The 13376-nt window shown below is 50.8% G+C and overlaps 1 long non-coding RNA gene across 1 annotated transcript; it reads right to left on the bottom strand.

The window, feature by feature from the left end:
- Nucleotides 1–622: 622 nt before the first annotated feature.
- On the bottom strand, nt 623–6774 carry LOC122430050. Its single transcript, XR_006266216.1, has 3 exons — nt 6671–6774; nt 1514–1681; nt 623–772 (listed from the first exon to the last, which is right to left on the bottom strand). It is a non-coding gene; the product is annotated as an uncharacterized LOC122430050 (long non-coding RNA).
- Between the last annotated feature and the right edge of the window lie 6602 nt (nt 6775–13376).

The raw sequence follows: 13376 nt of genomic DNA on the forward strand, positions 1-13376 counted from the left end.
CCTTCCACTCACAGGTTCCTGTTCTTAGGAATTACCAAAGATTCCTGAACGGGGGTTCTGGGCCTGCTGGTTCCAATCCCCCTCCCCCTTTCCTTGACTCTGTAGACCCCTCCTGAATGGAGGGGAGAGCCTAGAAGTAAAGTTCCCAAGTGGCCATGGTAGCCTCCTCAATGGCACCCCGCTGTTTGTGGTCCCTGCTGGCCCGGGAAGGGGCTAAGATGCGGCGCTGCCCCATTTCAGCACCACAGTGACCGATGGGAAATTGCTCCACTATTAAGACCCATGCTTTGTCTCTACAAGCAGAAAAATTAACTAGAACAGCTAATTAATCAGAGAAATGTGCAGCATCTCTGTTATTTTTAATTCCTCGCCCACATTAATGCATTATTGGTTTGCTTTAAAACTAATTCACAGCCCGGTCTTGATTCCCTTATCTCAGGGTTGCCAGCTCCGGGCTGGACGTGAAGCAAGCTCTGCTGCTGATTCCCCAGTCCTTCAAATCTTCTCAAAGCACATTAGAGTCACATAAACAGGACATGTAATGAGACAGCCCTACTTTGCTTTGATACTTTTAATTACCAGCCTGAGAAAGACAGGGAAGAGGCGAGGAGGCCCAGGAGAGACGCCTGGGGCCTGACGATGCACACTCGTTGCCTGCTGCAGGGATAAAGTCAAAACCAGCTGGCTCTTCTCTGAACACCTTCCCTGTCTCAGGATGCTGGTGGCTTCTAGCAACAGAGAGGTACTGGGAACATGTCGGGTGACGTGTGACCTATGGCGATTCAAGGTACACAGAAAAAGCTCCCTTTTTTTTAGAATGTGAGTTTCCTTCTCCCCACAGAAGGCTGGCAATTTGACAAGGAAACTTCTGAATAGGAGATGCCAAGCAAGGACTTTCGTCTTCCTCAGGCAATCATGTATTCAATTGGCCAACACTTTTTGAGCACCTGTTGTGTGCCTGGCACTGTCTCAGGTTATGATGATACATCAGTGAACAAAAGAATCCCCGATTCTGGTCCTCAAGGAGTGACCACTCCAGCAGGAAACAGATATAACTATAAGCTCAATAAAGAAGTCCATTACACAGTTTGTTCGTGTAGGAAAATAAATAGTCCTGGGTCTTATGTTTCTACACATCTTGTAAGTAAGAAACTAATTGTTTCTTGTTCTGGATTTTTCTTTCAAGGATGTTTGTGCAGCAAACAGCCTTGGAAGCTAGAGGTTGTGTCCCTGCTGCCCTGGAGGGAGGCATATTTTCTGTCCAGTTTAGTAAAATTATTATCTCCTCTGGAGCAAAGGACAGGCATCCTGTCCATTATGAACGATTCGACTTCCTGAGCTCACATTCCCCTCCTATAACATTACCCATCACGTGGGCAGATCTCATCCAGTCCTCTTTACATCACCCTGTGAGAACCGGGGCTCCCGAAACTGGTGTGAGAATTATACTAGATGAGGTAGGATGAGACTTGCCCTTCACCCCCATGCTAGTGAAAATTATCAATAACACCACCTCTGCCCTCAGAGACACATAAGTCAGCTTCAAGGCACAGCCCAGGACCGTCATTGTTGTTGATAGAGTTGTCCTGACTTCCTCCCGGCAGGTCCAGGCCAAGTCACCTGTAGTTAGCACATCAGGAGGGCTTCTAAAAGAAGGAAGCAGCAGACACGAGTTCCATCCCTGGGTCAGGAATGGAGAAAGAAATGGCAACTCACTCCAGTATTCTTGCCTGGGAAATCCCATGGACAGAAAGCCTGGTGGGCTACAGTCAAAGGGGTTGCAAAAGAGCCAGACACGACTTAGTAACTAAACAGCAAGCATTGTGGTCAAAAGCAGGGGACCGGACCACTGTCTGAGCACCCTGAAGCCCTCCCTGACTGCTCTGCCCTGAGGACCGTGACTCCTCTCACCCCCAATCACAGTTAGTCCCTGGCTCCCAGAGAGGGGCCAAGGTCTCTCTCATTCTCCCCAGGGTGTGTCTTTTGTCTCCCTAACCAGGTTGTGAGCCCAGGGCAGGTACCACATGTCTGAGTGTCTCCGATCTGTCACACAGCTGGCTCTGCTCATCACAAACCATCAATAAATTCTCGGTGACAAGAGCGACAAGCCTCCTGCTCAGTGCCAAATGCAGTCCTTCCACCACATAACCTGTGCAAGGGTCTGGAGGGAAAGTGGGGGGGCCACTGGGGCCACCTGGTCCTCCTCTCTCCCCTCCGAGCTGTCCTCCCACCCAGCCTGCTCTGGCCTGGCCATTTGCCCACTTGCGAGGGGCTCCAGCCTCTCCTCCCCAGCCCCGACGCATCCCAGGAGAGAAGGAGGTGGGGATGCCTGGTTAAGTACTTTCCTGTCTGCATCCTGCTCCCCCAGCCTCCACGACTATTATTGGTAAGTGAACCAATTTTCTCTCCTGACATCTGTAGCTCTTAGCAGTGAATATATTTGAAAAACCCTTTATGATTACTTGAAATCTTCCCTGCAATTTGATTTCTGATATTTCTCTGTACTCACTGAATGATTCTTTTAACTCGCTCTTTCTTACACCACAGGCCTGCCCATCTCCCCACCCCCCACACACCACCTTGGATATTTATCCCCTTCCTCTCACAACCTGCAGAGAGGCAGGCAGGCCAAGCCAGGGCCCCCCTCCTCCCACCTGCACCCTCCCCGTCTGCCCCCCCAACACTGCTACCCCAGATGGACAACCCCCATCTCCAAGCCTCACGCTCAGCCTAGGACTTTGTGAAAAGGAGAATTTCTCAGGGAGCAGGAGTCTCCTTCTCCCCCATCTGCCGTGAGCCACATACACCCCCCACTGCCTGGTCTCAGGATTATTTCTAGTTCCTTCCAGAACACTTAGCGTTCCAGCCTCAGCACGTGAAGCCGACTTCCTCCTGGGGAAGGAATTCAGTTGGGGAATCATGCTAGTGATCAGTACAAGCTAGAGTGGGTTTCAGAATACCGGCTGCTACTGGGGTGGGGATGTGGTGGGGACCGAGCAGTGCCTTGAGCCCTGTGCATGCGCGCTTAGTCGCTCAGTCATGTCTGACTCTTTACGACCCCATGGACTGTAGCCCACCAGGCTCCTCTGCCCATGGGGATTCTCCAGGCAAGAATAGTGGAGTGGGTTACCATGCCCTCCTCCAGGGGATCTTTCTGACCCAGGAACTGAACCGAGGTCTTCTGCATTGCAGGAGGATTCTTCACCATCTGAGCCACCAGGGAAGCCCGCATTGAGCCCTCCTTGATTCTAAAGACATTGCTGCGATGTACTTCCACAAGGGCTTCCCTTGTGGCTCAACTGGTAAAGAATCCGCTTGCAATGCAGAAGACCTGGGTTCGATCCCTGGGTTGGGAAGATCCCCTGGAGAAGGGAAAGGCTACCCACTCCAACATTCTGGCCGAGAGAATTCCATGGACTGTACAGCCCATGGGGTCTCAAAGAGTTGGACACTGCTGAGCAAATTTCACTCACTTCACTTTCCGCAGTGGTGGTGTTCGGGGGTGGGGTGGGGTGGTGAAAGTTCTAAACGCACAAAAATGCCATCAGCTGAGGTTCACTCTGCAGACTTCTCCCAGCTACAAGGAGCTTGTGTCCAAACATGGTGTTAAGAGTGAGTCTTCACAGGGCTTTCCTGCTGTCCTATTGCTGCCAGACCGCCAGGTATTTGCTCTAGACTCCAAATACCATGCAATGTCATCTGACACCATGCCTCTCACTCACTCATTTATTTATTCATTTAGCTAACAAATAGTTCCTGGGCATCTGGCATGTGCCCAAGGGGCCTGGGTGGAGTGAGGGGGACAAAGAGGGAGTGAGCCCGGTTCCGGCCTCCTGGGCTCACAGCCAGGTGTGTGAGCAGGACACAGAAGGGGTGGTGCAAGAAACGGGGTGGATGGAGGCTCGGCGCTCGGATCCTGGAGTCAGACTGTCTGGGTTTGAACGCCAGCTGCTACTCTGTTCATAGTGGGACTTTGGGCATGACTCAACTTTTCTGGGCCACAATTTCCCCATCTATAATAATATTTACCTCATAGGATTAATATGAGTTGATATATGAAGAGCTGGGGCTTCCCTGGTGGCTTAATGTAAAGAATCTACCTGCTAATGCAGGAGACACGGGATCGATTCCTGGCCCAGGAAGATCCCACATGCCACGGAGCAACTAAGCCCATGTTGAGGCTGTGCTCAAGGCCTTGTGCTCCGCATCAAGAGAAGCCACTTCAATCAGAAGCCCATGTGCCACCACTAGAGAGTAGCCCCTGCTCTCCACAACTAGAGCAAGCCCACGCAGCAAGGAAAACCTAGCACAGTCATAATAAACAAATAAAATTATATATATGTGTGTGTATATACATATATAAAGCTGTTAGGACAGAACCTGACAGATATCAATGCTATATAAATGTTAGTTATCCCTGCTAAAAGATGGAATTGACTCTGTTTCCTGGTACCATTGTAGAAAGAGATCTTATTATATCGATCACCATTGCAGATATTCAAGCTTTCTGTTCTTGGGATAAAGGAAGACCAAAGAGGCCCCTTCCATTTCTCAATAAGAAGAACGAAGAACTGGAGAGATTGAAAAGACCATTTCAGGGGAAACAGAGTGTCCCAAAGGGATGAACTGAGTTGAAGAGGTAGGGAAGGGAGTGAGCAGGGTAATGGGTGTCCCTTGACCCCCATCTACTCACATCCAGGGAGCATGCCCTGTTTATGTCCACGCAGGAAGTGAGTGTAGGAGCAGGTTCCCTCAAGAGGGACTCATGGGGTAAGATTACAGGTCTTCCCACGTTCCTTTCTCCTAAAGGATCATTGCCCTCAACCCCGGGCTTCCCTGATAGCTCAGTTGGTAAAGAATCCGCCTGGAATGCAGGAGACCCCAGTTCGATTCCTGGATTGGGAAGATCCCCTGGAGAAGGGACAGGCTACCCGCTCTAGTATTCTTGGGCTTCCCTTGCAGCTCAAGTGGTAAAGAATCCCCCTGCAATGCGGGAGACCTGGGTTTGATCCCTGGGTTGGGAAGATCCCCTGGAGAAGGAAAAGGCTACCCACTAGAGTGTTCTGGCCTGGAGAACTGTATGGACCGTATAGTCCCTAGGGTGGTAAGGAGCCAGACACGACTGAGCAATTTCACTTTCCAGGTGGTAGGTGCCTCTAGTCCTGCTTTTTCACTGGACTTTCTGCAAGCCTGTCCACCTGGTCTGGCAGGTTCAGAGGGTGGGCCACATCCCCCAGCCAAACTGGAAGGGCCCAAAGCCCAGCACAAGGTCTCCTGGATCATGTCGTCTCCTCTCTGTCCTCAAAACGAGCTCCGCCCCCAGGGCTCAGGTCAGCTTGGGGGAGGGGTGGGGAAGTCAGATGCTGAGTCTTGAGAACAGGTCCAAGGCTCAGAGCATCCTGTCCTTCCTGACAAGCGGCTAACACAGACTGGGTTTCCATCTCTGCATCTACAGCGTCCCCCTACCCCAGATCCAGCCCCAAGATAACCTGGGCACAGCTGGGGTGCTGTGCTGCTCAGCGAGGTCCACAAGGACGAGCCAGAGGGTGCCTGGGCTCTCTGCATTGTGCAGGGAGGGACCTCCTGTGAGGTGAGTTGATACCTCCAGGCAAGTTTTGTTGCTGCAGCACCTAACATGATTTATGTTCATTCAGCAAAATTCTTCAGTCCTATGCACTAGTCAGGATGGGCTCTACTGTCCCCATTACACAGATAAGGAAACTGAGGCTTCCAACAGTGAAGAGGCTTACCCTGGGCATACAGCTCATAGAGGCAGCTAAGACCCTACCGCCATGGTCTCCTAGCTCTTCCTTGGGGCTCGCTGTCCTGTGTGAGATTCTTCCCTGCATCGGGTTCTCAGCTGAAGAAGAGCTCAGAAACAAAGATGCCCCAGGAGGAAGACCCAGGGGAGAGGTCCCTCAGGGATTGCCTGTGTCCTGTCTCTGGAAGTCAGAAGAACTGGTCCTGGGTCTTCCCAGGTCTGCTCTTGCCCGTGTCAGGCAGGCAGCCCGGGTGCAGGCGGCAGGGTAAGCGTGCAGGGGCTTGTTGGGCTGTCCCGAGAGTGAACAGCTGCAGGGCGATCCACACAGAGCTGGCACGGTGGGGCTGCTGCTGCCGGGACCATTGCCGCCTTGATTAATTAGGTGCCTTCCACGCAGAGCCTCTGGGCTCCTGGGGCTGCCTGTCAAAACTGCAGGGCTCAGCAAACTGGGCGCCAACCCGGAACCACCATCCAGACCTGCTGATCTGGGGAGGGAGGCAGGGGGCGGGGTGGGCGGCAGTCTCTGCCACTCTGCTTGGGTGGGATAGCTGTGGGTCTTTCCTTGTTGGTCCTGAAAGGTTGCAGGACCTCACCAGCTCCAAATGCCATTTACTGAAGACTTGCTTTGTGTATCCACCTCCTCAGGGGCTTTATCAAACCTAGGAAAGAGGAGGGGAGGGGGTCCCATAGCCTTCAACTTGTGACTCCTAAGACCAAGGCCCCCTGCTCTCAGCACCCTTCTCTCTCATTTAGGGAAATCACTCGTGAGTCACACGCAGTAGTCACACTCCTCCTTACATTCTCTCATCCAAGATCCTCATCTGGACTAGGGTGGGGGGTGGGGCTGGAATAAGTGGAGGAGGATGAACTGGGACCTTCACCCAAGTCCAGGCCAGTGGAAATGCTCACCTGTAAGTGCCCCGCATGCCTCTTCTCCAGGTACAGGCTGGAAATACCTGAATAGCAGATTATGGTCCTCTTAGCTTCTAGACTGCTCCGTCTCTGCATTTCCTAGTTTAGTAAACTGAAATGCTTGGTGGTGTTAGGGTCATGAGTTAGGCTGAAAATAACAGCCAATCATCCACACCGAGGTAAGCATCACCGCCAGTGGGATGCTTCTAGTCCTTCTCCCTGGAGTCTGGGCATACTTCTACTCCATCCAGAGCCTGTAGTCGAGTGTCAGTTGCAAAGGGCTAGGTACTCAGTGATATTAATACAAACGAGGCAAGTGGCTGCGCCTGCCCTCAAAGAGCTCCCCCTGGTGGAGGAGACAGGAAGAGCATGTCTGTGATGGCAGGAGAAGGGTGTAGACTTAGTGGGTGGCCCCCAAGTGTTACATCCAACATTGCAGCAGCTAATGCTGGGGATAGGGAGGGAGGCAGAGGAACTGTTAGAGGCAGTTAGAACAAGTGCTCGTTTGAGGGGTCCACAGTGAGGACAGTAAAAATGAGAAGAGAAAGGCAGTCTAGAAGGAGTGAAGGACCTGGAGGTTTCAAACTCAGTACTGCCCTGGGAGTTGTCAGGTGAGCCTGGCGTGGGATGGGTGTAGACTCTGCATCAAAGAGAACTTAACTTATGCCAGCGTCTGGGCTCAGTGCTTTGTCAGCATCTTTTCATTTAAATCCTCACAGCAACCCTCGGGGATAATGATGGTAGTATTCTCTTCTGCAAATGTGGAAACTGAGGCTCCGGAGTCTGCTGGACTTGCCCAAGCTTGCAGAATTACTCTGGGCCAGATTCACCTGCTGAAGGAGGGAAGCCCAGTGACTCCAGGTCACCTGTGATTGGTCGGATGCAGCTGGACGGCAGGACCATACCAGCCTCTTAGAAAAAGCTAAACTGTATGAGGCTGCCCCAGAACCCTCCCATCTGTGGTGTAGTAGCTTTCCCACACCAGAGAATGAGCTACAGGGATGTGATTGCTGAGGATGGAAAAAGGCGGAGAGGAGTCTAAAAGGGGAAGTGGGGTATATTAGTCTGCTTGGGCTGCTGTTAAATACCACAGACTGTGTGGCTTAACTACAGAAATGTACTTTCTCACAGTTCTGGAGGCTGAAGTTCAAAATCAAGGCGCCAGGATGGTTGGCTTCCTCTGGGGTCTCACCCCTTGTCTTGCAGAGGGCTGCCCCCCTGCAGCCTGCCCACGTGGTTGTCCTTCTGTGTGTGTGCTCTGCTGCCGTCTCTGTGTCCTAACCTCCTCTTCTAATAAGGACACCCATCAGATCGGATGAGGGCCCACCCAAGGGCTTCATCTTAACTCAGTTACTCATCTGAAGGCCCCATTTCCAAACACAGTCACCTTCTAAAGTACTGCGGCTTAAAGCTTTGATATATGAATTTGGAGGGGGTGCATAATTCAGCCCATAACACTCCACCCTCTGGATCCCCCCAAAGCTATGTCCTTCTCACATGCAAAATACATTTACCACCAGCCCAATGGCCCCAAAGTCTTATCCCATCCCAATATCAACTCTAAGCCTCAGAGATATGAAATAGGTCCCAAATTGCTAAATAGGGATCAAGGTAGAAGGGAGTTCAAAGAAAGAAAGAAGCTATTGTTGAGGCTATAGCTCCATAAAGCACAGAATAATCTTCAAGTGGGGCTAGGAAGGATCCACTGAGAGCAAAGTGCCTGATGCTAAGGTCTCACCAGGCCAGGACCATCCTCATGGAAGAGGACTGGGTTAGTGAGGACAGGGTGGGGTGCGAGGTTAGGAGGGTGGGGGGCTTGTGCAAAGCTCTGAGTACAAGAGATTCATCTGCCCGCTCAGCCTCTGCATGGAGACAACTCTGTGTGTGTGTGTGTGTGTGTGTGTGTGAACACCATTATTGTTTTACGCACCTCAGAGACCCAGGAGCCAGGATGATGGATCTATTGATTAACATTTTTGTCCACTTCAAGATATGGAATGTGTGTCCCTTTTGAGACACGTTTTGCTGGAGGTAATTGCCTTTACCTTGAATGTTATTGGGCCTCTTTGTGCCCTGATGTCTAGAAGAAGATGTGGGCCCCCCCTAGAGAGGCAGAGAGGGGCCTGATCCCAGGGTGGGAAACACCACAGGGGCCCGAGCTTCCAGAGTGGGGCCTGCTCTTCAGTCTCTGGGGAAGCCTGCAGAGCCTAGCCTGCCAGCCCTGATCTGGAGTCTTTGATGACTTGAAGACTCTCAGAATGACAGGAACTTCAACCTGTGGTTCCCAAACTTCATTGCGCATGATCACCACGTGAGGGTCTTGCTAAAATAACAGACTTCTGGTCTTGTGTTTGGAGATGTCTAGGAGTAAGTTGCATGATCCAGCACTTCGACAAGCAGCTCAAGGGAGTTTTATGGCCCATCGATCAATACTTTGAAAGAAACCTGGGTCTCATTCAGCCCCCTATCAGTGTGATCAACTGGAGAAGGTGGACCCAGAAAGTGGTGCGGAGGCGGCCTAACTCTACTACACCTTGGTCACCCCACGTGGTCTTCAAGAAGCAGGAAGACCTCTGTGGGGGGATTATCAACCCTGTCAGACTCACTAGAGGTAATACCCTTCCTTCCACAGCTCTGTGGCCTCCACTCAAAGACCCTGGGAATACTTCAGCCATGGACGAAGTTGGGTTTATTACTCATTGCGATGAAGGAGAACATACACGGCGGGGGCAGAGGGGAGGGACCTGATTGTGTACGTAAGAGGACAAAGATAGAGAGAAGCCATTGGAGGATTTGGGCTTTGGTCAGGCGATTTGCAGAACAGAGAGTCCAAGAAGACAGAAGTCCACTCAGGATTGAGAGCTGTCAGAAAGCGGGGCAATCTCATGAGTGGGTATCTCAATCAACTTGATCCATAGGGAGGCGGACACTATAATTAGTGAAAGAGCAGCAATCAATCACCTTAGCTGGGAGGAGGGCTGTTTGATATTTTATGGTTTGCACAACATTCAGGTCTTGTTTGTGTTCAGGCGTGGTTAGGGAACAGACTTGTTTTTGTCTTGTTCTATCATGGTTGCAGGTGGCCTTGTCTGATATTAACGTTCTGGGAAATTGTTTACATTCAACAGGAGGGCACCAAGGCCAACTCCCAGACAAGAGTGCTGCTCTTCTCCTTCTCATCACGCTATCACGGGCCCCATCCAGGAACCTGGGTGTTTCGTACACTGTCCGAAGGAAGGACAGCAGCCTCTACGCTGACCTCATTGCCAACCCCTCCGCTACTCTGAGTCCCTGTGAGGCTCTAGGTGTTCCTTCCCTGACTCGACACCAGGAGTCAGCTCCCTCCTCTGTCTCTTCCCTCTCAGCAATGGTTTTCCTCCTGACCTTTAGCCGCTGCTCGTCCCATTAAAAGGCATACCCTGTGCAGAGGAGACACCCCCACTCTGTCCCTCTGTGCCTTGATTTCACGTTGCTGCTCTGCTGCTGAGTTGCTGTGTGGCTATGACTGTCATCAATGAGAGACCCCACGTTGACTTCTCCCTACAGTACTCGGCCCAGCCAGGCACTCACACAACAGTAGTGAGGGTGATGTGTAAGGTGTGGAAGCTGATGGTGTTTCTAGTGCTGATTTGGGTAACAGTGACGATTTGGCTAGCATGGTGGTGATCACTATAATAATGACAGTGAGAGCGATCGGGGTGTTGAGGATAGTGATGGGGGTGGTGATGGAGGTAATAGTGGTGACCATGGAGACAAGGTGATGGTGATGGTATTGTTGGTAGTCCAGATGGTGAAAAGGGCAGTGTTGGAGTGGTGATGACAGAGTTCGTGGCCATGACAGTGATAGGGAGGGCAAATGCGGCAATTATGGAAAAGATTAATTTGTAGGTTGAGACCCTTATGGTTTTTCAGTGGTGTTCACAGAATAATCTCAGCGAGTTTATTAAGTCTTCTACTTTCTTCAGGCAAGGAAACTCTAAATCAACTTTCTAAGGTTGCTTATGGGCAGGTAGTGATGCAGAAAGAAGATGGTGCGACAGATCTCGCATCTCCCATGCCAGCAGCCCCAGGCTTGCCCTACTTCCAGGCCCCTGGAAAGGAGGTGCAGATGGCTGCTTCACTGCTGGCAGTGTCCTCAGACAGAAGGGGGCTCCCTGATGGACCCCAAAAGCTGTCAGGCACCTGGGGAGACTCAAGAGACCCATCTCTGATAAGACCTGTCATATGCAGGCGTGGACAAGTGTGGATACAGGATAAGGGGCCTGGAGCTTCAGAACCAATGCTGTCCCTCAAGGCGGGGATGCCCAGAGCAGCTGGTCTAGACCAGGACACTCAGGCCAAGATACAGGAAGGCTGGGTGAGCAGACTCAAAGGGAACAGCTGGGAATGGAGAAGGCAGGGCTGACAGCCTGGGGTGGAACTGGCTAAACCTTCCGGGGAAATCACTTGTTTGGAAAATGCTTGAGGCAAAAGGGCTCTGAACCCAGGTCAAATATTGCATCTAACGATGGACTGTTCTACCCACCCTGCTATAGGAGCACCCAGTGACTGACCTTGGGGCAGGGAAAGGGAGGTCCTATAACAGGGGCTGTCACACCCTACCCTGGGCTTCCCAGGTGGCTCAGTGGTAAAAGACTCCACTTGTCAATGCAGGAGCCACAGAAGACATGGGTTTGATCCCTGGGTCAGGAAGATTCCCTGGAGGAGGAAATGGCAACCCACTCCCGTATTCTTGCCTAGAGAATCCCATGGACAGAGGAGCCTGGAGGACTATAGTCCATGGGGTCACAAAGAGTTGGACAGGATTGAGCAAGCGAGCATGCACGTGCGCGTGTGCACACACACACACACACACACCCTACCCTAGGAGGTCCTGACCTACTCCACATGGCCTCCATGACTTCATCCCTCCTTAAGACACTCAGAACTCAGAGGCATAGAGATTAGGGGGCCTCAGGTTTAAAGAGATCCCTCAGTCAGTTCAGTTGCTCAGTTGTGTCCTACTCTTTGTGACCCCATGGACTGCAGCACGCCAGGCTTCCCTGTCCATCACCAACTCCCAGAGCTTGCTCAAATTCATGTCCATCGAGTCGGTGATGCCATCCAACCATCTCAACCTCTGTCATCCCCTTCTCCTCCTACCTTCAGTCTTTCCCCACATCAGGGTCTTTTCCAAGGAGTCTGTTCTTTGTATCAGGTGGCCAAAGTATTTGAGATTCAACTTCAGCATCAGTCCTTCCAATGAATATTCAGGACTGATTTCCTTTAGGATTGACTGGTTGGATCTCCTTGCTGTCTAAAGGACTCTCAAGAATTTTCTCTCACACCACAGTTCAAAAGCATCAATTCTTCGGCCCTAAACTTTCCTTATAGTCCAACTCTCACATCCATACATGACCACTGGAAAAACCATAGCTTTGACTAGATGGACCTTTGTTGGCAAAGTAATGTCTCTGCTTTTTAATATGCTGTCTAGTTTGGTCAGCGCTTTTCTTCAAAGGAGCAAGCATCTTTTAATTTCTTGGCTGCAGTCACCATCTGCAGTGGTTTTGGAGCCCCCAAAATAAAGTCTGTCACTATTTCCATTGTTACCCCATCTATTTGCCATGAAGTGATGGGACCAGATGCCATGATCTTCATTTTTTGAATGCTGAGTTTTAAGCTAGCTTTTTCACTCTCCTCTTTCAGTCTCATCAAGAGGCTCTTTAGATCTTCTTCGCTTTCTGCCATAAGGGTGGTGTCATCTGCATAGCTGAGGTTATTGATATTTCTCCCTACCATCTTGATTCCAGCTTGTGCTTCATCCAGCCTGACATTTCTCATGATGTACTCTGCCTATAAGTTAAATAAGCAGGGTGACAATACACAGCCTTGACGTACTCCTTTCCCAATTTAGAACCAGTCTGTTGTTCCTTGTCTGATTCTAACTGTTGCTAGGAGATCCCTAGGGAACCTATGAACCACATGGTGACCTTCACAGTGCTTGTCATCTGGGGAATCAGCAGCATAATTTCCCCCAGTGAACACTCTATTCTGTATCATTCAAGGTCCAGTCAGGAGAACGTAACCCATACTAGGTATTTCCATCAGAGAGATTTAATACAGGAAACTGGTTACACAAGTATTGGAGGAGCTGAGGAACCAAAAAGTGGGTGCAGAAGCAACCAGAGGTCAGCAAGAGCAGGAAGCCGCTATGACCCTGAGGACAGGGGGGGCAACGGGAGGTGCTGTTACCAGAAACCAGGTGCCAAGGCTGTGGGGTAGGAGTTGGAACCTTGTTGGAGAATCGGTCGCCCTGAAGAGATGCCTTAAAGCAGGACAAGAGACGGAGAGATACCCTGGCTTCTCACTTTTCCTTTTCTGCTCTCTCCCTCTATTCCCCCTATTAGCTGACCCAACAAGAGACGAGCTGGTAAAGGAGGCTGGGAAGCATTATAAGCAGGAGGGCTGGAAAGATACCTGAAAGCAACTAGGCAGTGACCACTCTAGGTTACGACCTTAGGAAACTGAAATACCTTAAGGTCTCAAGGGCTCAGTGACTAACATCCCTTCCCCCACACCTGGTTCAGAATTTTCTGAGAAATAGATACAGGAGTCAAGCAAAATGGAAACAAAATATTACCTTCAGTACCACTGAAGAACATAGGGGACTGTGGCATTAAGGTCTCTTAGCCAGGTGGGCTTGTAATATCTCATGCCTAAA

The sequence above is a fragment of the Cervus canadensis genome, chromosome 28 (genome assembly GCF_019320065.1).
Source record: "Cervus canadensis isolate Bull #8, Minnesota chromosome 28, ASM1932006v1, whole genome shotgun sequence".
In the NCBI taxonomy this organism is placed as follows: Eukaryota; Metazoa; Chordata; class Mammalia; order Artiodactyla; family Cervidae; genus Cervus; species Cervus canadensis.